Below are 24,086 nucleotides of genomic sequence, written 5' to 3'. Positions count from 1 at the left end.
TGTGGTTCGGTGGCTTTACAGAATCCCCCACTACAGCCTCTGTGTTTACTGCTGAACTGTATGCTATTTCCCTGCCCTGGATCACATAGAAGTTAAGCAGTAGTCAAACTGCACTATTTGTACTGACCTCGCATAGTTCTCTACTGGCCCTGGAATTGCTTCAAGTTAATTTACACCCTGTTCTTGCTGATATTCAAAACCACTGGCCCATTTCTCTTTAACATCTACTTCTATCCAGTTTTTTCTGGATACCAGGCCACTTTGGTATTCATGGGAATGAGCTTGCTGGACACTGCAGCTAAGTCTATCTGCTCTGGCTCTATCACCACTGTACCTGTCCCATACATAGACCATGGTCCTGTATTCAAGACTCATCTCTATTGCCAGCTGGCAGTTGACTTGAGTTAGCAACATGAAAACAAGCTTTTCCAAATAAAACATTATATTGGACTTTAAGTAAGTCTTGTTTCCGTCAGGATTGAGAGTAAAGTTGTTTTAACTAGACTACGATTGGTCACAGTTTTTTTTAACTCATCATTTGCTTTTTATCTGGAACTGATGCACCAGTGTGTAGTTTGTGTAACACTCAAATTACAATAAGCCACATTTTACTTTCTTGTCATTGTTATGACTGTCAACAACGGCACCATTTTAAACATGTTCTGTCCCAAGGTTTGTCCATAATGTTAGTGCGGTGATGGTGACACTGTCCACCTTGGTAATGTTTTTAGTTTTCTAAAGGTCATTAATCTTTTAATTTCTACATTACACCTTTTAATGTGGTTCCCTTTTAAAAATCATCTAGTTCAATTTAAAATTAGAAACTGGCCTAACATGAAATAACTTCGATGCAAGGACTGGAAGGGCCAACTTCAGGTGACTAGCGCTGCTGTTCGAACTACCCATTAGTCATCCTGGCAAGGTATTATTATATCAGGTGACTGATGGTGGTTTTGTACTTACCTGTTAGTCTTCCTGGTGAGTTATCATTTTTACAGTTACACTACAGAAAGTCCTTTACAACTTAAATTTCTGTAATTTTTTCTTGACTTTGTAGACTAGATGTAAACATTGGTTTTATGCTATTTATGTTGTTTTTTTTAACTTTGTTTTGTTTTACCTTAATTTCCTTTTATGAATTTTACTAAATTTACTTTTAACTTTTACCAGATGTTTGGTGCAGATAGCCTAGCTGCTTTGTGCCATAAAACACTTAATCAAGCAACAACAGATCGGTAATGTAACAGTGAACTTTCTGTATCATTATGCATCTCTTGATCTCCACAAAAATGAGAGATTCAGGAATCTAATTTAGAGAAGAAAAATTGCTGTGATTTGTAACAAATGGAATAAAAAAGACAACAAATTCAACACTATTTATTGTATCAAGGAAACTAAAGGATATTCTAAATGAGAAAGTTAAACTGTAGTACACATTTTCAGTAAGTATAAACATTGATAAGACTTCAAGAACCAAGTTTTGGCTTTCTTAAAGAGACAGACTACTCTCCTGCAGATTCAATTGAAGGCTTCATCATAACCATAAAATTTGCTTATCACAAGAAAATGCAGAAAAGGGTACCAGGACATAGAAATGTCTTTGTTTCTTGTGACAACTTCAAAGTATCCTCACAAACACAAGGTCAAGTAGAATGCAATTAAACTATCCCACAAATAGTACGTTGTCTTCTTGAAATATTGAGTCACAGAAGTAACACCTCAGGTTTGATGTTTCATGTGACAGCTACCAGGTTTAATCAGAATTTAAAAAATTAAAGATTGTTGTAAATAATAAATACTATGGGAAAGAAAGATATGTAGTATTTGTATACTTAATCATTCACATGTAAAATATAAGAAAATGAGTTCTTTAAGAAAGCAAGTTTTTATATCCTCAGTTTCAGAAAATGTGGGAAGACTAGGACATTTCTTAAAATTCTGTTTATAAAATATAGATTTGTAAATCCTTTTTTTCCTTGTTATTATAATAACAACAGGAAAACAGAGAAATATAATATTATGTAGAATATAAGATAATGAGTTCTTTAAGAAAGCAAGTTTTATATCCTCAGTTTCAGAAAATGTGGGAAGACTAGGACATTTCTTAAAATTCTGTTTATAAAATATAGATTTGTAAATCCTTTTTTTCTTGTTATTATAATAACAATAGGAAAACTGAAAAGCATCAACTCAGATTGTGATGTTTACAACGTATTAATAAGTAGGTTTTCTTCTTTCAGGTGGTTTACAGCTGTACAAAACATAATTCATCATGGTATCAAGCAGAAGCATGTTCCGTCTCCCACTATTCAGCTTCATCTACAGTCTTTCTTTGACTATGCAGCAATGCTAATGACTCTGCAACTCCAATCTCTCTGCAAGGTGTTTATGGAAAAATACACTGAATTTTATGCAGATCTAAGGTAGTTATGCCAATATTTGCCTGACATTTTAAAGAGAGATGTTTAATTTATCTTTAGAATAACATGGGTTTGCCCTATTTCCTATTTGTAAATGCATAAACTTTTACTACATTTTGTCTGTTATAAATACATAATTAATTTTTACCAAAAGAATTGATTATCTGTAAAAGAAAGTTACCAGTAATACAAAAAATGTTTAAAAAAAATGTGTAACTGTAGATTAAATGTTTTATTGACATCTCATTGAACTGAATGTGTTAAATACTGGACCTGGAGCATATAAAGTTGAATAACTCTGGAATTTACAATAATCTAAACTAAGACTGAAGTGAGAAACTGAGCAGTGGACACTTCAGAATAAAAGACTCATTGAATGATGAATGGATGCAAAGAAAATACAAAACACTCCTCATTTATGATCAACAATTTAAGCTGAACAATTAACCAACTACATCACTGCATCTCAAACTATGATTAACGGATCTTGCTTGAGATGGAAAAATGTGAAAATTTCATTCAGCAAATAAGTGAAGTGGAAGAGTAAATAGTGTTGATAAGATAAATGAAAAACAGAAACTGAACCTGTTAGGAGTAAACCAACTTTCATAGCTCATTAAAGAGAATCTTCACATATGCAAAGCCACATGAAATTATTTCATAACAATAATTTGTACACAAATACTCCAGAGCTGATGAAGTGCTGTTGCCCAAAACATGGTATTCATGTTTTATCAATAAAGTTATTTTAAATTGTTGACTCTTTCAACATTACTTTATAATCTATTTTGCATTTGTTATTTTATCACCTGTACAATTATTTTATTATTAGAACTAATTGTTCCTTTATTATGTCATTGATGTAAATCAAAAAATGAGCAAAGGTTCTAAACCTGTCTCTCACTTGTGATATTAATAGTGTGACTGAATTGTATTTACAGTGACAATCTTCCATTCAGCTGCTCTTCTATCCAGTTAGGTAATTTTTTTCTAATACCTACAGAGATAATTCCTTTTAAATGTTTTATTTAGCACCTTGTCAAATGCTTTCTGAAGGTTAATATACCAAATCTACACTGTTATCCTCATCTACATAATCAGTAACCCTTTGAAATGACTTTGTAAAGCCTCTATTATCAGACTTTCTTAAATTTTTTTCACAACTGATGTAAGATTAATACACTTATAATCACTGGGAGAATTATTATCTCTCATGAAAAGAGGAGTGAAATATTAGCTAACTTACAATCCTTTGGCACCTGCCCACTATTCAAGAACTAACAAAAATAGTAGCAAGCAGCTTATATATCTAATCCTTAACCTCCTTCAAATTTCTTGGTAAATATCTAGCCCAGTAGCATTATCGTTCTTTAAACTGCTCAATGTTTTCTAAACAATCTCAGAATTAATGAATTCATCTTTTTCAACCTGTTCAAGATTAGAATACCTTTTAAATATTCATTAATTAAAACTGAAGAAAAACAAATTTAATAACCCAGCCTTCTCATAATCATTAAATATAGGCCGATCTCTATCAGTTCTAAAGGGTTTTACCTTATCTGAAGACTTTGTAATATTTCTTGAATATACAATGCTTTTCTTTAATTTTATCTCTTATACCCTTTGTGAACCAACCTGATTTTGTATTTGGAGCTACCCTTTTATTTCTAAAGGAATACATTTGTTTAATTATTTTCTCTGTATTTATGAACAATCCTATTCACATACTTTGTCAAGGAATCACACATAACTACAATCTTCTTAGGTTATCATCCACATCCTTCTCTGTTTCTTTTGTTGACTTTCTCTTTAGTAGTTCCTTGTATATACAATTCAATGAATAAAATATTTTGTTCAATAGAACAGGCTCGTTACAGTTACCTCCACTGTATAATACTCTTCCTAACTTTCTGAAAATCATTGTTAGTTGATGTACCCTTTCTTATAAAAGCAAGCCCTTGCTGCCATCTCCCACAGTTTACACATCTCTTTATTTATAATAGTGATGAAGGCATAAGCCTCTTGTGTCTTTCTATTTTTTTTAATCTTTTGAAATTCTTTTTTGAAGTGGTTAGCCTTAGCCAGTGGAAAGTTGCTACACAACATTTACCAACCCATTTACAATGTTTGGAGGTAAAACATCTGAATTATAAAATTCAAGTTATCGTTGTAGTCATCTTTGAATATCAAAGTTAATGTTAACTGACACTATCATACAACTCACATAAGATTTGCATTAAGAATAAAAGTAGAAAAACTTTAATTTACACACAAGAGAAACAGTCCTAAAACATTTTTTCTGCATTTTCAAAAAAAGGTTTACAAAGAATATACAAGTGCAAGAACCACAACACACTGCTGAGTATATATTCTTCAACATTAAAAAAAGTTAAACTACAGTGATACAAACTAACAGCTTTCAGAAGAAGGAAAAACAGTTTTGGTTACTCTCCCAAAACATTTTGTGTATACATGATTGTTTCTCTTGTGTGTTTTAATTCACATTTAACTTTGTAAGCTTGATTAGCTTATAATTAGTAGGATTCATTTCTTTTTTGTTTTTATTACTTTACCTAAAATAGCATAATTCTATGTATATTATGTAATTTCAATGACCAAGCTTGATTGCCTTGTAAAAGAACTTGTACCTTGAATACATTCCCATGTTATTTTCTAAAGTTTACCACAGAAAAGATATTTTCATTGTTTACAAAAAAACCAATGGAAAATTTCTTAAAAAATTACTTTAAACATTGGTTTTGTTGTTTATTTAGCATTGTAGAAAATTTACTTCCAAATATGGGCTAAATATACTTTTCTTTCTTCTTTGTGGATAAAAGTTAGTCAACTAATCTGAGTGTAATGTTCATGAGTTTTATACATACACCTTAAATTACTGCAAATCATTTTGTACTGTTTGTGTTCATATGTGATGTTCATTACAGTATCAGAACTTTGTTTACCTTTTTTATTAAGACTTTGATTATTACTTCAGATAAGATAAAAATTTAAACTTTGATTATTACTCCACATAAGATAAAAATTAAAACCTATTAACTGTAAAAATAATGCTTTTCATCACCACACATACATAAGTAGAAAATGAACACAGCCATTTTCTTGTACAGTTCAAATCCTTTGCTGTACAAAAATATATTTTATACAAATTGAGAGTTAAGTATGGTGAGCAGTTAGTTTTAGTTGATAAGTTCTGTATAACAGAGGACTCCATTTTAAAATACATGTTTGCATACCTATACAACCTTCATGCAGTTGTTTACTTGCTTGTCACAAAAAGAAAAAAGAAAAAAAATGTTACAGATTAGTTAGAAAACATTAAAATATTTTCTAAACTTTTACAAATGTGTTTTTAGGCTTTGTAGAGTAGGTAAGATGCAACCATCCAGTATGTTGCACAAAAATATCTATTTCTCTTTAGAGTAAAATTTGTATACATTTCTTTTTTGTTTCAGGAAAATCACATGTTTATTATAAAATTGGTTGCAGTTGGACAGCAGATCAAACTTGAACCAACTTACCATAATTTTGAAACAGTTTTGTTGGATATCTTGGATTCTTTGCTTCATTCTGTCAGAATAATTCCTCGAGTTGAAAATCATCTGAATACAGTATGTTTTGGCTCTCAAGTATTATCAAGACACAGATATTAACTGTTGTCAAAGAACAATTCCAGCATCTTCAGAAATACATGAACAACTTTAATAAGTATCTTTACATTTTAGATGGTGAGGTATGTTTTCAAGTTATTAAAGTAGGAAATTTATTTGCATCATTTGATCAGTGATCATGTTAAAATATAAAGAATTAACAGTTTTTTTCCATTATATTTAATCATTTTATATTTGATTATGATGGCTAACTATGGGATAATAGAAAAACTGCTTATGTTTGTGCTGCCTAACATGTTACTTCTAGTGGAGCAGCGAAGTGCAAAATTTAGTATGGATCCACAGCAATATTGTGCACAGGATGTACACTGTCCTTTTGAGACAAATTACAGATTAAAAACAAAACTCTACATATGACTTATTTAGAAATGGGAATAATCATGCAGTCTCTAACTGAGTAGGCTTGAGTAATGTGCAGAATGGTTACAGTCATTCCAAAGCCATCCCATGCTTATGATATTCAAATATCTGATATATCTTCTCAGCACACGGGGAGAAGACACAGTAGTCCTTAGAAAGTAACATACAGCGATTAGATCCAAATGCAAGCCCACCAATATCACTCCTAGGAGGGTGCTAAGAGTACTTTCAGAGTTAAATAGATATCAGTAAAATAGTAGGTAAAATACATAGTGACCAAGGGGGGATAACATAGAGAACTAAGTTTATGTGCTGATCCATCAAGACTTTCTGTAGAGGCCCTGAAGGTGCATGTCAAGTGTAGGTGAGAAGTGTATATGCACAAACAACATTTCTGCTTGATATATATATGTATGATGTAGTAAACATTTAAGAGCATTTGTAAAATGGATAAGTTATTCTAAATATATTTATAATTACAAAAACAAACCTCAGCAAAACTGACTGAATTCTAACTTTTTAGCAGTCCCCAAACCCAGTGGGTCAGCAGTAACTTTATGGATTTAAATCTCTAAATTCATGAGTTCAATTCACTACAGTGGACAGAAAACACAGTCCAATGTGTAGGATTTTACTAAAACAACAATAAATTTTTTACTACATTAAAGCTTTTCTCCCCCCGCTAGTACAGCGGTATGTCTCCAGATTTACAAAGCTAAAATCAGGGGTTCGATTCCTCTCAGTGGGCTCATCAGATAGCCCAATGTGACTTTGCTGTATAAAAACACGCACACGCAAACTTTTTTATGTATTCTCTTCAGAGGCTATTATTATCAGATATTTTTTTGCTATAATGTGTTTTTCTAGTTTAAGAATTTACTGAAGGCCTTTGTAAATAGAACATTGTGGAGACTTCAGGACCAATTAAATAATACTAAACATTTGCTAGATGTAAAGAAATATATGTTAATGAATCTCACAAGACAAATTAACAAGAATAATTAAATATTGTGTAAATGACAGCAATATAGCAGGTTAATGAAAAACAATATGAAGTTCTGCATTGGACTATGTTAGAAGACTATATTCTGAGTAAAAATTTTAAATACTTTTGTTACTTGATTTATTAAGTGGAATATTTAGTGTCTGATATTTGTGTCTGTGTTACTTAAGTGTTTTAAAACCAAACAAATCATAATGTCATTTTGTTCATTAACACTACAATGTGATTGTGTTAGTAAACAATGCTCTGTGTCTTTAGAGAGTTTATTATGTAACTGTGTTGGTAAACTCTTGGTTACATAGTAATATTTGTATTATTTGATAATTGAGTTTAAAGCAGACAGTGTGATTGTATTAATAAACTGTACTTTAGCAATAAATAAGTGTTATTATATTATTAACATATTGTATTATATGTGTTGCATTGTTTTAATAATAATTATTCCAGTATGATCTCAAACACAGCTATATCACATTTCTTTTGCTCTTTGAGCATTGTTAAAAACTTTTCTCAATCAGTGCACCAGTCTATATACCCCTATCAATTTTGCACCATTTCTGAACATGTACATATCATGTGACTACTTTCCACCAACAGTATTGTGCTCCCTATATTGAAGCAGCTTAGCTCTTTCTGCCATTCTCACTCAATCCTCACTTTTAAGAATTGGCAGATTCTGAAAGAAATACACAAGAAAAATGTTAACTTCTGATATGGTCTTACCTCCTTTCACACCTTCTCTATTGGTACAGCATTGTTTAGTTATGTTTTTTTGCATGCTACTGAAATATAAGAGATCTCATGAATTGCAAACATTGTGTCAACTATGCATTTCCTGTTACAGTCGAAAATGTTACTGTTAAACAGCTTCTCAGGAATCAGGTTAGACTTCATCTGCAAAGAAAGTTTATGTCTTAATTTGCAGGAAGCTACGTTTGTATGTTCAACAGTTATTTCTTCTTATTTTTCATGTGGCATTGTTTCTGAGAAAAAATACAATTAATGAGAAAATAATTTGGACTCTTTTTCTCCAGTAGCTTATTTTAATCTATTACACTGTACACTTCTTAAAGAGTTTTCACCTTCCACCCATTCCTGTACTGCAATGTCATTCACTTTGGTGGTGAATTGTTCTTCCTGTCCTTTATCCTGTTGCTTCCAGCTCTATCAGGAATCCATGATAAGTATTTCAACATGAATGCTTCACTCTTGGTTAATACACTTGTAGCTTGGCTCCAATACTTTTTGTGTGGCTTTGTCCTTATCTAAAAATGGAAGAATTAAGTATTTTGTGTCATCTCTGTTTGGACTTTGCTATGTTGGAAATTTATGTGTCATTTGTCATCTAAGTGTCTTTAGAGGCATTGCAAATGAGATATTGATTATTACTTTGTTGTTTTTCTTTGCATATTCATTAATATTAAATACTGTGTAGACTTAACAAATTTCAAGGGCTTGTTAGGTTATTTTACTAAGTTCTTTAACTAAGTATGTTTAAATTGATTGCAAGTTACACATGATTACTACTTGTAACATCTTATTTGTTATTCCAGCTCTCAAATGGTGCAACAGTATGTCTGTGGATTTACAATATCAGAAACTGGGTTTCAATACTCGTGGTGGACAGAGCATAGATAACCCATTGTGAAACTTTTGTGCTTAACTTCAGACAAACAATTCCTATTATCTTTTCATAATTTTCTTCATCAATCTTAACTGTGTGCTTTATCATCTTAATTTTTGTTAGTGTAGGACTTAAATGTGTCCTTTTTTCTTTAGGTTAATTTAGAGGATTTGTGAATTAATATTGATTCTTAATGTGTTTTCTAGGTAATTTTTATTGGTTTGCACATTTTTTTTTTATTATTTTGTGGACTATGCCGATTTAGATGGTTTGTCTGATATTTATCAGTACTTTTTAAGCTATATATGTTTAAATAGCTTGTATGTCACATATCTTTACTAGTAACATGTAATTCACTAATCTATAAGAATGATATTTTTCATTGTTTTATCTCCATGCTTTATTCTCATAATTTTCTTCAGTGTTTGATGTAATTATGTGTCCTTTGTCATCTAGATTACTTCAGATGAATTGTAAGTTAGATGTGGATTATTAATGTGTTTTCTAGGTAATCTTAATCATTTTGCACAGTTATTATTATTACATATTTTGTGGGCTAGATACACTTAGATGGTTGTCTATTTGATACTTATAAGTACTTTGCTAATTAGGTAGATTTAGATAATTTCTAGATTACATACCAGAAATAGGTACTTGATTGTTCTATTTGAATAAATGCTGTTGTTTTTTTGTAATTCTTTACTATGTGCCTTATCATACTAATTTTGTAAACTTAGAACTTAAATGTTTGTTTTGTTCCATCACTGACATGTTTTATTCTTTCCTGGTTACAGAGCTGAGCTTTGCTTTGGTTTCTTTTCTTATTTTCATGACACTAGTAATATCATTTTATCCTTGTAATCTACAGCTTGGAGTTCTTCTTTCCATATCACCATTCTCAAGTTTTTGGCAGTTCATCAAGCTTTATCCTACTTTCTTCCTCTCTCTATCATGGAGTGGGTGGTAATGTTACATTCTGACATCTTCACTGTAGTAACTCGTATCACAGAGCCAGGAAGTAACAGTTCAAGGTCTCTGTGTTTTCAGATCCTAAATCTCTTTTCTGGGCCCACAATTACCACTTTGTGGTCTTCACTTGCCTTTTCTCCTAAATCTGGTAGTGGATTTTTATCTCCTTCCAACAAGATTCTACATGTGGAATAGTCTCTTAATCTACAGGCCTGTAGGTGGATATGTTTTCAGTTGGAGATATCTCATTTATGCCTTTCTCCACTGGATCACCAAATTTCTTTTCTTTCTTCTTCTGTTTATTATCCACTAACTTTGGGGGGTAGTCGTGTTCAGTCAAGTATGGAGAATTCTTCACAATTATGCTTAATATCTTATTTGATATTCTTTCAAGAGTTCTATTTTTATTCCAAACCACACTATGTCTTGTTTTACTAGTGGTTCTGTCTTGGCCAATATAACCATCATTCTCACTGCTCCAGCCTTTACTTGTGTAACCTTTGTCTACCCTTAAATCTGTATTCTGTTGATTTCAGTTATATATTGTTCGTCCAGATGTCACCACACTCTGCCTTCACACATGGCTTTTGTCAGGTGCATTGTTTCAGCCAGGGATTGACTCCATGTGTTACATCTTTTTTTTTTCTTGTACCCTTTCATGTCCATTTACCACATGGGTGAGTATACCTTAATACTTTGATCTATTTGTTGTGAGTTTTTTCCTTTCTACCCTTCTGTTCATTCTCTTTCATTGTTCTTCACCTGGTTGTTTGACAAGGGTTCTCCATGTTGGTCATTTCTAGATATCTGATAGACTTGTCAAACACATTCCTTTTCTGCAGGTTTTGTCTTTCCCTTTCATTTCTCTCATTTTTTATTATTTCAAGTCATGCATCCTCTATGTTCCTATAATATGGATGATTGGGATCTTTGTGTGATTCTTTACATCTTTACCATCCTTCCTTTGAACTTTCATTTTCATGTTCCATCATCCTCTTCCCCTCAAGATTTTATTTTCTTCTCCTCATTGCTTATGGAAATCACAAATTAGATATTTCTGTTTTCAATGTTACCTGCTTCTTCTACCATTTCTCTTATGTCATACTGCTTAACTGGTCTTTCATCCCTAAGATTTGTGCTGCTCATGGATGCTGTTTGACTATCACTTTCATCTTTCACTGGTGCTGATGCTGATTAACTTTTGTCTAGTTCTCTCCTTATGATTTTATGTGGTATTTCCTGACTACTTTTGAGGTTCAATTTCCCAACTTTATACCCTGAAACCTTTCATTTTCATAATAACTCATTAGGCTGGTGTATTCTAACTCCTCCATGGAAGCCCCCACCTCCACAATGTGTTTCTCACCTTATTCATCATTTGTCATATCTTTTGCCTGGTCAGATATGCACTATTGACGTCATGATTACATTATAACACTCACTGTAGGAATGGGATGTTTCAACAATACCACTTGTAGCATACCCTGTGGTATGTATATGTATATATCATTTGGAGACCATCACTCATGGACTTCCTGAGTAAAGCAGAAGGGGATTATCACCCATGCTTGCTGACCTTTTGATTGCATTAATTGGGAGTGATATGCTTTAAAAGTAGAATTAAAGATACCCATTGTACTTTCTCTAGTGTGATGGTCCTCTGGACTCCCACCACATGTAATTCCCCTTTTTTCTTTCAGTGTAACATGGGAGTTCTTACCCATTTCTTAGTTTCTGAAAAGATTGATCATGAGTGAGACTAGAAATTTACTTTACCAGTTAGAAGAGGGCAAGGCTGATCTGCCTTCTTCCATTTCCTCTGGATGCTTTTTATCAGGTGGACTCCTGTCAAAATAAAGTAACAAATAGGTTAGAGCAGGCCCAGCCTATACAGAATCCTCCTCTTAAAACTAGGTGCAGGATGACACTCTCCTATTCTTATAGCTGTTTATGGTAGAGACTCCTATTCTCATTAATTCTGGTTGCAGGAGGTTCTTTTTCCAGCTCCTACAATTGAGTTTGGGGGACTTCACCTGCTTCTCAGTGACAGATACAGGACATAAGTGCACTGTTCCTATGGTTGAGTAAGTGTTACAAATCTTCCTAATAATTCCAGATGCTGGATATCTCTTTCCTGTATTTATGACTGGGTAATGAACGATTTCTGTTCGTGACACTGGTTACAGATATTGCTTTGTTCATGAGGTTGATTTGAGGCAACCCTGTAATGCTAGTTTTGATGTATTATACTTCTTGTTCCTAATGTGGTTTTGGGAGTTTGTCCAGTTTCAGCCAGAAGCTAACTTCCACTTCTTAATTCCTGTATACTTATGATTAGGCTTGTTACGTATATATATAGATAACACAGTCCACGTGGCTTAGTCACGTTTATGTTTATGTCATAATTTATCTTTTTTTCATCATCAACCTTCTAATGCCAAGGACAAGTCATGAAATCTCATTTGTCTGGTTGAGATTGCACGTGTATGTAGCTAATTCTGTTTATATTTTACTGTGGATTACACCTATGTCAGATTCATTTCCTACATCATGAGCAAAGAGCATACCTGTTCCAGAAGTCAGTATGGTACCTCATAAGTGTGTTTCATTTTCATCTCAAAGCACATACATTCATTCAGGGGAGTCACTTTCCACTTGGTTCCCACATTGTATGCTAAAACTTTGCAGTGTTGAATTCAAGTTTTGTATGAAAGGAGGTAAGACCATATTGGAAGTTAACATATTTCGTGCACTGAAAATGCATTTCTGATAGCTGCTTACTTCCTCTACCCTTGGCTGGTGTTCTTCTTTTATAACCTGCCATGAAAGTAAGGATTGAATAACAATAGCAGAGGGATGTAGCTGCACAAATGTAGGTGATGCAAAAAATTAGTGGAGAGTATTCTCATGATATGTACATGTTGAGGTATCATGTGAAATTGGTGAAGTATATTAACTGGCAGGCTGATCATGAAAATGTTTTACAATGCTTAGAGGGCAGAAAAAGGTTGAGATAGCTTTATGTAAGACGAAGTAAGTACCTATTTATAATACATTTTCAGTGTATGAAAAATGTCAACTTCTGAACTTTAAAAAAATAATTTTTTTGCATTTTAAATTTATAATTCTGTGTCTAAGGTTTACCAAACTCACTTTTATTATTGATTCAAAAACTATTTTTCTTTCTTTGATATAGTAAAACTTTTGCAATAAGTCATATTCATGCTTTTTTTTGCTTTTTTTGCAAAGTTTTTCCTGTAAAGATAAATTCTCTTCATTTACATTATTAGACATATATGAATACTTTTAATTTGATATTTTATTGAGTTTATTAGATATTAAATTTTTCCATGAAACCTTCTCGTTCTTTTCCACTGAAATTTCAAGAACCTTGTTATGTGATATGCAGGTCTTTGATTTGCACTACCTAACACTGTTTGAACTTATTTTTAAGAACTTCATTCATTGAAGTGTTCAGTTAGAGATGTCAGTAAAGAAAAGAAGGAGGTCCTAATTCTAAAATAGTTTTTGCTATCCTAAAATATGTTTTAAATCTGTAAATTTTGTTTCAAAAACAGTTTTATGATAACATTTTTTATGTATTTTTTAGTTTATTATTTTTTTATTTCCCAATAATGCATCTTCATTAGACTGAAAAAATCACTGTTTAATATGTTAGAGTGAGAGCAGCTTTGTAGTATGGAGAAAACAGGTTTATGAGTATAAATCATGGATCAACAAATTTATGTACACTGCAGACAAAATTGTTGATCTCTGGAATGTTCCAGTTGGATTTTCGGGAACATTATGAGTCTTTAGCTAGTCAAACAGAGATCCTTTGGAAAAGTTATTGAATAACATCTCAAATGAGCACCAGGAAGAAAGTAAAAGGTAACACCATAAAAATTTAAGCACAGACTTTTAATGTTATAAATTCTAATCTAATCAGTTTATCAACAAAAAGCATAAAATGAGAGGGTATTAGATACATACTGTTAATTTAAAAAGTGTGTAGCATTTTTTATTGTACAGTAAATATTAATTTACACTAATAAGTACCTTCACAGTTATGTCATCTAATATATTATCTTATCTACTTGATAATAGTCATTTTATAAATTTATTAAAATATTTTAAAGTTGATAACCTATCCTGACATAAAAAAGATAACAAATAAAAATGATGCATAAGTTGTTAAGTTGTATTTTTGTTAAAATCTATTAAACAGAAGGAAGTATATATAGAAGGAAGTAGGAATCTATTGTTTATTGGGTTATTATTCTCTACAAATATTCAAAATAGCTAAAAGGTAACACTGATAATTTGTGAAAGACAATTTTAAAACATATCTGACCCTTACAAAATTATGTATGTTATAGTCAAAAGCCAACTAGTTTAGAACTACATCAGTTATTACAGATCATAATTAAAATAAAATGCCTTAATGAAAGTCAACCAGAATAGACAAAATTGTAAAATATACTTACTGTTGTAAATCAATGAACTAGAAAATGAAATCCTAAAATCATTAGATTGTATTGAGTCATTTGTAGTACTCTTGCTATTTATGATTTTGTTGATATAGAACTGAAACTTCTTTTAACTAATAAAGTCTTATTTCCTAGTAATAACTATAACCATTTTCGTTTGTTTATTTATATCACTTCTATTCTTCACCTTCAGGTTTTCACCCTAATAAACAAAATATTAGACTTACACGATGACTGGAAATTCTGTACAATTGAGAAAAGCCTTACTATTATTGTTGGATTAACATGTTCATCACCAATGAAGTACTAATGAGTCATTTCTATTAATCAGGCACTAATGATGTGTTAACACATCAATCAGCAAAGATGCTATAACTGTGTGTAAGCAAACAGATAAACAGTCCTTTAGTATTGTACAATGATCATGCATGTGTGTTTCCCTCTTTCAATTAGTAGAAAGTATTTTTTACTAAAATTTCAGTTCACATGACCTGAGATTTCTGCAGTGCCTTGTTTTGATTACTATTATGGCAACAAGATAGCAAAGTTGTTTAGAGTTTTACTCTGAATGAAACTGCAAGTAATTTACAAAATTCCAATGCACAGTCATTTGAAGAGGATGAAGTAGGTAGTAATTATGAACCCGGGTGCTTGTGAGCCTGATGATTCAAGAGGACTGGAGTGTAAATACTAGGTTTTTTTCCAAACTGCTTCATTCATGGCAGATACAATAACCCAGACACTGACAGTGCACTGGAATACTGGTATAAACTGACAGGTGGCTGATTGTTCGAGCTAAATGTATCAGTCCAACTAATATTTATTTTATTGCATAGCCTCAACTGGTTACAGGTTTGCTACAAGAGGCTGTTCCAGTTGGAATATTCAAACTGCTTATTGTGGAGGATTTTTTGAATAGGATGGTTGCTGAAAGGAATAAGTTTGCTGAACAGCTATTGGAATTGAACTTCCTGTTTTTAATGCCTCTTTGACACAAGTAAGAAATAGGAGTCACTGTACATTATTGGCTTAGTGTATGAGATATAAGTACTGTAGCAGTAAATGTATGAAACCACGTTACACTGTGTACACTGTATTCACTAAAGATTAAGATACCTGTGTTTGCACAAATGATTGACACACAAGAACACCAAGAAGTAATGATTTATTGTTAAAGAAAATACACTTTAATTATACAGATGTGAAAAAACTAAACACTTAAGAGAAATTGTTTGATTGCTCTATATATTTAACATGCAGTTTTTGAGTTTTCTTCATAAATGCCTACTTTTATTTAATTTTAACTAACATGGTATTACATGTATAAGTTTTTATCTTGTAGGATTTGTGATGAGTACAAACACATTGTAGATAAAGCTTTAACCATTCCAAAAAAGCACTCAGGAGTTGATGAACTCTAAGGTAAGAAATGAAAATAATATTGACATTCATTACATGTTACATATTATAATTTATCTATTAGTCTACAACTAATTACGTTACATACATTACATATTACGATTTCAAATAACTAGACATTTTAATTTTAATTTAGAAGATAATTAAATGTCACAATGTATTAAATTTACAATATTTGCCAACAGGATTAATACACACAAGTTTCTTAACACAAACCAATTTTGACATACAAAAAAACAATACAATTTATAATAACAGTTATTAAAAATAATTATGAGAAATAATTATTTATATACTAAAATTTTACAAACTCACAAACAATATTCAGTCTTCTTTCTTGTCTGAAACTGGATATTTCATTAATAGTCCAGGCCCACAACGAATAAATTAGTTTTATGTTGATACACATGCATTTCATTTGAGAGGAATGCTAGCTAACTCTATTTGTGGTTAAAGTAAACTGCAAAAAATTAATTTTTTTTTGTAACATAGTTGATGGTCGTTCTCAATTTTTTTTAAGTACAGATATAATCATATACATGTGTATGTGTGTGTATTGTTTTCTTAAAGACAAATACACATAAAGATAGATATATATACATGAAAAAATCTAAAAGGACTTTGTTTGAAATGATAGTGTAAAAGAAACGTGTTATACTAAGGAGTAATGTTTACTGTGTTTTTAGAAAAACTTAAAGGTAATGTTTCACAAATGTAAAAAAAGGTTTGATAAAATATTTTTATCAAATTAATTATATTCTAATAATTTTTTCTTTGTTAAATATTACTTTTATTTTATGATAAACACTATATATACCTTTATATTTCATATATTATATATTTCAAATTGTGAAGTATTTTCACTTTTTTATTTTTCATTTTTACAGAGAGTGGGAACACAAGTTGTTGATGTTAGGAGAGATAATTGATGAGTGGTTAAAAGTTCAAGCTACATGGCTATATAGTTCCCCTGATATTATGGCTCAAATGCCAGAGGAGGGAAGGTATGCACTACAACTATTTTAATATTTCCTCAATGTTTTTAGAATTTGTATAAGTAGAATTTTATTGCTTGTGTGAAGACAATTTATATATTATTGTTTTATCTCTGACTTTTTTATTCTCTTTATATACATATTTATGTATATAGCTTAGTATTTTAAACATCAAATATAATTATTAGTGCTTTGTGTAATTCAATTATCTTCTTATACTTATTAGTTGAAATAGAAAAATGTAGTTGTGATAAAAATAAAATGCAGTTATTAAAAACGTTCCATACAGGAAAGAAATACAAATAGAAAACATATTTTTATTTGTTTAAATCTATTGTTACGGGTAGCACCACCTTTAAATAATTTTGTGGTACATTTAAACTTTAAATGTGTTCCAACATCTTAGATGTTTTTTTTAAATAATTGTTTGAATAATTACATCATCTTAATACTCTTATCATACAATACAGATGATTCACAACTGTAGACAAGAACTGGAGAGACACCATGAAAGCTGCTGTTTTAGACAGACATGTACTGGCAGTTCTCAGGTTGAAAAAATTTAGAGAAACTAAAGAAATCCAGTGAGTTGTTGGAACTGATTCAAAAGGTAAAATTGCAGTCCTTTTTGTTGAAACTGTTTAATCTCATTCAGAAGATAACTTTAGTATACTCAATGGCAGTTTTCACCTCTGGGATGTTCCCCATCATAAATTTAAAAAAGTATCTATAAAAATATTCAAGAAAACAAAATGGTCATAAATTTTCACTACCTAACTTAAATAAAGATATATACACATATAAATCAAATAAACAAAATAGGGAATTGTTTTTTTGATTTGTTTATATTTTTAATGTTAATATGTCCTGCTAAGCACTCAGCTGTTGTCACCTTCACTTCACCACTGATATATAATTTTTATAGAAGTCTGGCCAACTGTTAGGAATACCTCTCCTTACATTCACTTCATTGCTAACTTTTACTCCAACTTTCACACTTCACATCTCTAAGCAAATTGCTAACATAAATGCACATGCCACTCATGTGCTAGATGCCATTTGTGGACCACTCCACTTTTTCATGTGTAATTGCTTAGTTTATATTTTGCTTTCCACAACATTTCAGTTAATGACATAATTGTTTTGCTATTATCAATGTGTTTTAAGTAAAGTTTTGTGTATATTTTACTTTTAAAATCAACAAAGTGGATTGCATATTTCCAAATAAGCTCAGTAAATTCACATTATTATTGCACTTGTGTTTAATTAAACCATCATTTTCTGAACTGTATTATATTAACCCTGATAAATATTTTAGATAGATCACACTGTTCACAATAACACATTCATTAATATAAAAATGTCTTACTTCTGAGACCATACCTACCTTCTCACACAGAAAGCAATCTTTCTTGTGCATCTGCCTGAGAGATTTGCATTCCACAATTCTTTAAACAACTTCAACCAACACTCACTAGATTTCTCATGATTTTCACCATTACATAATGATGTTATTATGTAATAAAAGCCCTCCACTAATATGAGCATGACATAATCTTCCTGTGCACTGAGATTTTCCACTGAGATTCTTCATTAATCTTCCTTAGCACTGTGTGTATTTGATGTATTTTGTTGTGTTCATAACTTACAGAGGTTTGCAATCTAATAAAGGAACTTTGTTTTCTTTAGTTTATCAAACTATGAACTTTCAAGTTCATGCAACTTTGGCATCTGCTGAGATGAGGAATAACCTTGCAATTGTCAATTTCTTAATTTGGCTACTGAAAACATGTTAAACATAAATGGCATGATAGCCATTGTGCATAGGGTAGTAGGTTTTATTATGCAGCCATGAATTATTTCCCTCATTTTGAGAAGGAATATGATGAGAAAGACAACTTTACTGTTTGTCTCCCCTTCTGGTTATGCTCTCTTGTCGTTGAGGAGAATTTTAGACATCCTCATGCTATTTGGACCTTATCACTCTATCTCTCATTCCATTGTCTTACTATATTTCCCATTCTCTACATCACAACTCCCAACTTAAATAATTTTGATTCTTTTTCTATCTTCTGAAAATTATGTTAATAATATTGCTTCCTTTATAGATCTACCCCATGTCAGTGATCTTATTTCTTGTCCTTGCTTTCTAATTCCTTTATCATGGCCTACAGTTAACTGAACTTCCTCCTTCTAGAGTCATAGATCTTGAAATCTTTTTTGCCTGTTTGGGAGCAAGCCCACTGAAGTCGATTTCACTCTCCAGTGCTTAGTTCTCTTGTCTTTGCTTAATACTACTTTCTGTGTTTTATTACCTTTCCTCTCTTCACTTCATGTAAGAGACAATTCATCGAGCCCTACTTGAATTTTCTGGCAATTCCTGTTCCCTTCTCCTTTCTGCCATAGTCTGTACTACTACTCTTTCCCTGTTTACTTGTTTCATTATACTCCTCCCACTTCCTATATTTTTGCCCCTTTTCCTATTTTATCCTTTTGCTCAATACTCTTCAGCCCAGTGTCAGACTTTCTGGATTCATCAATGACAATGGAGCAGATTCAGTTGTCATGGGGGCTGGTCTTTGTGATATGCACATCTTTGTTAACAACTATCTGCAGTTAGATGGGTCATACTTGTTAGTTTTCATGGACTGTCCTTTCAATTCTTCTCTCAGTTAATAGCTGGTTAACTTCACTTCTCTCTCAAATTACATCTATCTTCAATATCTGGAAGTCACTGTGCCAGATCTGTTGCACAAACAAGTCATAGAGAGGGTCTTACTTTCACCTGTTTGTGGTCCCCAATAAAACTGGGGACTGGAGGCTGGTAATCTACCTTTCCACTTTCATCTGCTAGGTGGTCATCCCTCATTTTGCATGGAAAATTTCTTTACTCTTTGTTGGTTCTTTTCCTTGGACTTTGGATGAGCAAGAGTGACATCTCAGATATGTTTATTCATATTCCCAATGCTGAGTCTTAAAAATATTTCAAATTTGTTTCTTGAAATCATTCCTTCCAGTTCAGCGATCCTTTTTTCTTTTTAGCATTGCATTGACCTCCTATGTCTTTAACAGAACAGTCAAGGCTTTTGTGTACCATCTGAAAGAACTTGCTCTATGATTTTCATTATTACATGAATGATTGGCTTCTTCTGTCCCATTAACAGGAGAAGTCTTACCTTCATACTTTCCTTCTGTAGGAAACTGTCTTTGTAGGATGGCTTGCCAAGACTTCTAAATGCTTTCTTATCCCATCAAATACCTTGTTTTTCTGGGAGTATTTTTTCAACTTCTTTCTCAGCTGGGCTGAATCTTACCCTGTCCATCTGCAAATGATGGAACATTCTCTCACTGGGATGTGAGTCTGTGCTACTCGTGTTGCCTGAGAGACTCTATTGTCTTTAGTAACTATAGCTTTCCTGAAACTGTTTATTCTACTGGGCCATGCTCATATCAACCATCTCTGAATGCCCTTGTGCAACCAGTGTAATGAATCACAGGAACCTTTGGGCCTACTGTTTCTCTTCTCACAGACATTTTTGAGTGGCTGTCTACCACTTCGATACCACTATAAATGTGCACCTACTTCCACCCAAATTTTTCTTATGCCTTTTTCACCAATATATTCTTACTAGGAAGAGAGGCATCTCTGAATGACAACCTTATGTTGAACACTCTGATCAAGGATGTATCTTGACTTCAGCTTAATGTACTCAAACTTTTGGCAGTACTTTGGGCAAGTTCCCATTTTCTACCCCTCCTGTTGGATCATTTAGTTATGGTTCACTCTTTAAACTTCACAGTCATATCTTATATCAAGTGTCAGAAAAGTATCAGATCCAGGACTCTTTGTTTTCAAACCCTATACCTTCTTTTTCGTGTGTCACTTCTCAATACATTTGCCTTATTGTCTGTCATGTACTATATGTTGTAAACCTCAATGTAGGCCATATATCTTGACCAGACTTTGTTCTGCCCCATGGAATAGTTTATTGACTTTGGGTTTTCAGATGAGCGAGCTCTCTCCTGGGGAGTCTATGCATCTGTGCTTTTGCCACACCTCCATGATTTTTATTATGGGCCCTTGTGGCACCTCTTTGACTGACTCATCGCTGGTTTTCTTTTTTGCCTTCTGTCTTGCTATTTCCCTCTTTTCCTTCCTCTCACACCTTCTTTCTTGCTGCAACATGTTGCTATTTGATTTCATACTTGGGATTTATCCAATCCATTACCTGTCAAACCAGCCATTCTTATATGGTGATCTTTTCCTGTCTTATTCTTGTTGCTTATCTACCCTGTCTATCTACCAGTGTAATAGTGTTTTCATTCTGACCTATTCATCACCATCTTCATCCTGACTGTCTCATTGTTGGCTACTCTCTTTTTTACAATATTTTTCAACAAAGGGTTGGCTCTCTCTACCATTGTTGGTCATTAGGCTGCCTTGTCTACCACCCATTATCTTTCCTGATTTTGCAAGGTGCTGTCTTCCCCAGTTCTATCCATATTTTTCCTCTCCTTCCATAGATATCCCTGCCCTGTTCCTTGCTCAGTTTGGACTTTAATAATCGTGCATACTCTTACCCAGTTTCTCTGAGCCAATGGTCGCCTACTCCTGATATTAAATTTCCCTACAGTTCTATTTCCTCTTACTCCTTCCCTTAGGTCACCACCTCTCAGACTTCTATGCTTTGAACTCTTTCCATACCCTTTTCTATCCTCCATATCTTTTACTTTATCGTGTCTGGTCTCTTTTCTTTCTAAGACTTCGGCATTTGGGAAGGTGATTCCTCCTTCTCCCATACTTTCCTTCCATTTCACAACTCCATACTCAATCTGACTTGTGTCTTCTGTCGCATTCTGTTTATGCTGTATCTTGCTACCTAGCCTACATCTCATAATTTCCTGGCTCCCTTCTTCACTTCTTTCTTCCCTGGGTTTTCTTCTTTGAGGGACTTATCACTATCTAAACTTACAGGCTTGGTTTGTCAACTGCTGTTGTTGGTCTACTTTTCATTGCATGTCAATACCTGCAGGCTGTTCCATATTTCTTCTCATCAAATCTCCCATCTCACCCATTCTTTTGCCTCTTGTTTTGATGGCTACTTGATGACATTTTACAGACTGGCATGTGGACTACATCTTCCACTTTCATCACACACTATCTTCATCACCTGGCTGTCTCATCTCATGTGAGTTACTGCCTATTCCAGTCTGTTATATTCCAATCTACTTACCATCCTTAGTCAGATGAATACATTTTCTCTATTTTACAGGATTCTGTAAAGTGGCTCACGGTGCCACTCAGAGTACTTTTATTTCTCAAAATTTTGCACAAGTAGTATCCCACAAGTATATCCATGTGAAGCTCCTGCTATTGGGTGTCACACTCCATGAGTTTCTTTGGGTGCTCTCTGAATGGAGCTGAAATAGGTAAATCTTGCACCAGTCCCTTCACTATATTAATGTGGGATTTTAGTTTTGTGTGATTAAATGTATATCATCTTGAAAGTTACCATAGTGGTTAAAAAAGTCCAGATGAAAATGTATTTGTTATTGCAATAATAGCAACAATTTGACTTTGTAATAATTAATATAATTAATTTTTTGCATCATTCAAATCATTAAGTTATGAGACTAATTATATCACCTATCAGCTGGAATTAATGTGTATATATACATATACACGCTCCCCCGCTAGTCCAGCAGTATGTCTCCGGATTTACACCGCTAACATCAGGGTTCGATTCCACTCAGTGGACCAGAAATTGTCCTCCTGGTTGGGGGGTTGTGCAGCAGGCTAACAATTGTTGTTGTTGTTGTTTTGAATTTCGCACAAAGTTACTTGAGGGTTATCTGTGCTAGTTGTCCCTAATTTAGCAGTGTAAGATTAGAGTGAAGGCAGCAAGTCATCACCACCCACCGCCCAGTCTTGGGTTCTCTGTTACCAACGGATAGTGGGATTGACCGTCACATTATAAAGCCCCCACGGCTGAAAGGGCGAGCATGTTTGGCACGACGGGGATGCGAACCCGCGACCCTCAGATTACAGTCGCACGCTTTAACGCGCTTGGCCATGCTGGGCCGTAGGCTAACAACCTACTCACTAAAAAACCAAGTCTGTTTTGAAACCACAGAGTTTGCGGCCCTCTGTTCCTTACGGAATTTGGGGGCACTATTATTATTATTATATATACATACATATATGAGAAGCTTAACAAATAACAGTTTCGGGTATATATGTGATGTTTTGTTTTGAAAAATTCGAGAATACAACGAAAAAAAAAGTCAGAATAGTTTGTTATGAGACGTGTACACCGTGTTATATACATTGTCTGTTGATCAACAATGTAGTCAACAATTATACAAGAAAATACAATATTTTTACTATGTGTGACAAGAGAATATATTGTTCTTTTACCATAAAACACCAGCACTTTATTAAAGGGTGGTGATAATCTGAAATTTCATGGTTTAATGAGAGCCACAAACACAGGTCTAATGAGCCCTGTTGTAAAATCGAGGCTCAGACTAAAGGGAGCGGAGGGGGGGTGATGTAGGGCACGTCTGGATTAGAGAGGCCGAACCTGTTGTTAACTGTACACTAAACGTACACTATGGTCATCGGCTTCAGCTGCTAAGGCGAGAATAAGGTAAAGGCGTTCGACAATAAAACCGGCTAAACATGCATAACAACATAGACATGCACAATATACACACTAGATTGATTCAGCTACAAGCAACAAATTGCTTACCAGATCTAAATAACAGGAGTTTATGATTGGGAGTGATATTTTCGAATTTCATGCTCTGTTCAGCCTGTTGTGATGAAAATGTTACTTAATCTTACACTCACGTACAAGGCGTAGGTAGATTCTGTGATAGTGCTTGCAAGCCTTGCATCTATACTTAGGCCTACTGACTGATACTTACAAACTATCACCTAAATCGAAAAGCTTAGAAGCACGCCTATATTAAAGATGTATATTTCGGCTACTGAAAAGCCTACGTCTAGGCCTAATTATGTATTTTAATTGGTAAGAACATGAGAATCACAAGAATAAACAATTTGTAAGCCTGTGATGCAATAAAACAATTCAACAGACCAAACTGTAGGGGG

At 33.0% G+C, this 24,086-nt stretch overlaps 1 long non-coding RNA gene across 7 annotated transcripts in view; it reads left to right on the top strand.

The window, feature by feature from the left end:
- The first annotated feature begins 1,523 nt into the window (after window positions 1-1,523).
- The window catches only part of LOC143248626 (uncharacterized), a 49,601-nt gene continuing 27,038 nt past the window's right edge, over window positions 1,524-24,086 (top strand). The window contains exons 1-7 of one of the 7 annotated variants that reach the window (XR_013027108.1): window positions 1,524-1,642; window positions 2,241-2,423; window positions 5,894-6,171; window positions 13,745-13,956; window positions 15,392-15,552; window positions 16,862-16,978; window positions 17,440-17,579. This is a non-coding gene — a long non-coding RNA (uncharacterized LOC143248626). Of the gene's footprint in view, window positions 1,643-2,062; window positions 2,424-2,878; window positions 3,141-5,893; window positions 6,172-13,715; window positions 13,957-15,204; window positions 15,553-15,897; window positions 15,978-16,861; window positions 16,979-17,439; window positions 17,580-24,086 lie in introns of those variants that run through there. The other 6 variants (XR_013027111.1, XR_013027107.1, XR_013027105.1 and 3 more) reach the window with 6 other exon arrangements.

Source organism: Tachypleus tridentatus, chromosome 4 (genome assembly GCF_004210375.1).
Source record: "Tachypleus tridentatus isolate NWPU-2018 chromosome 4, ASM421037v1, whole genome shotgun sequence".
Lineage (NCBI taxonomy): Eukaryota > Metazoa > Arthropoda > Merostomata > Xiphosura > Limulidae > Tachypleus > Tachypleus tridentatus.
This window is presented reverse-complemented; position numbering and strand designations above follow the sequence as displayed.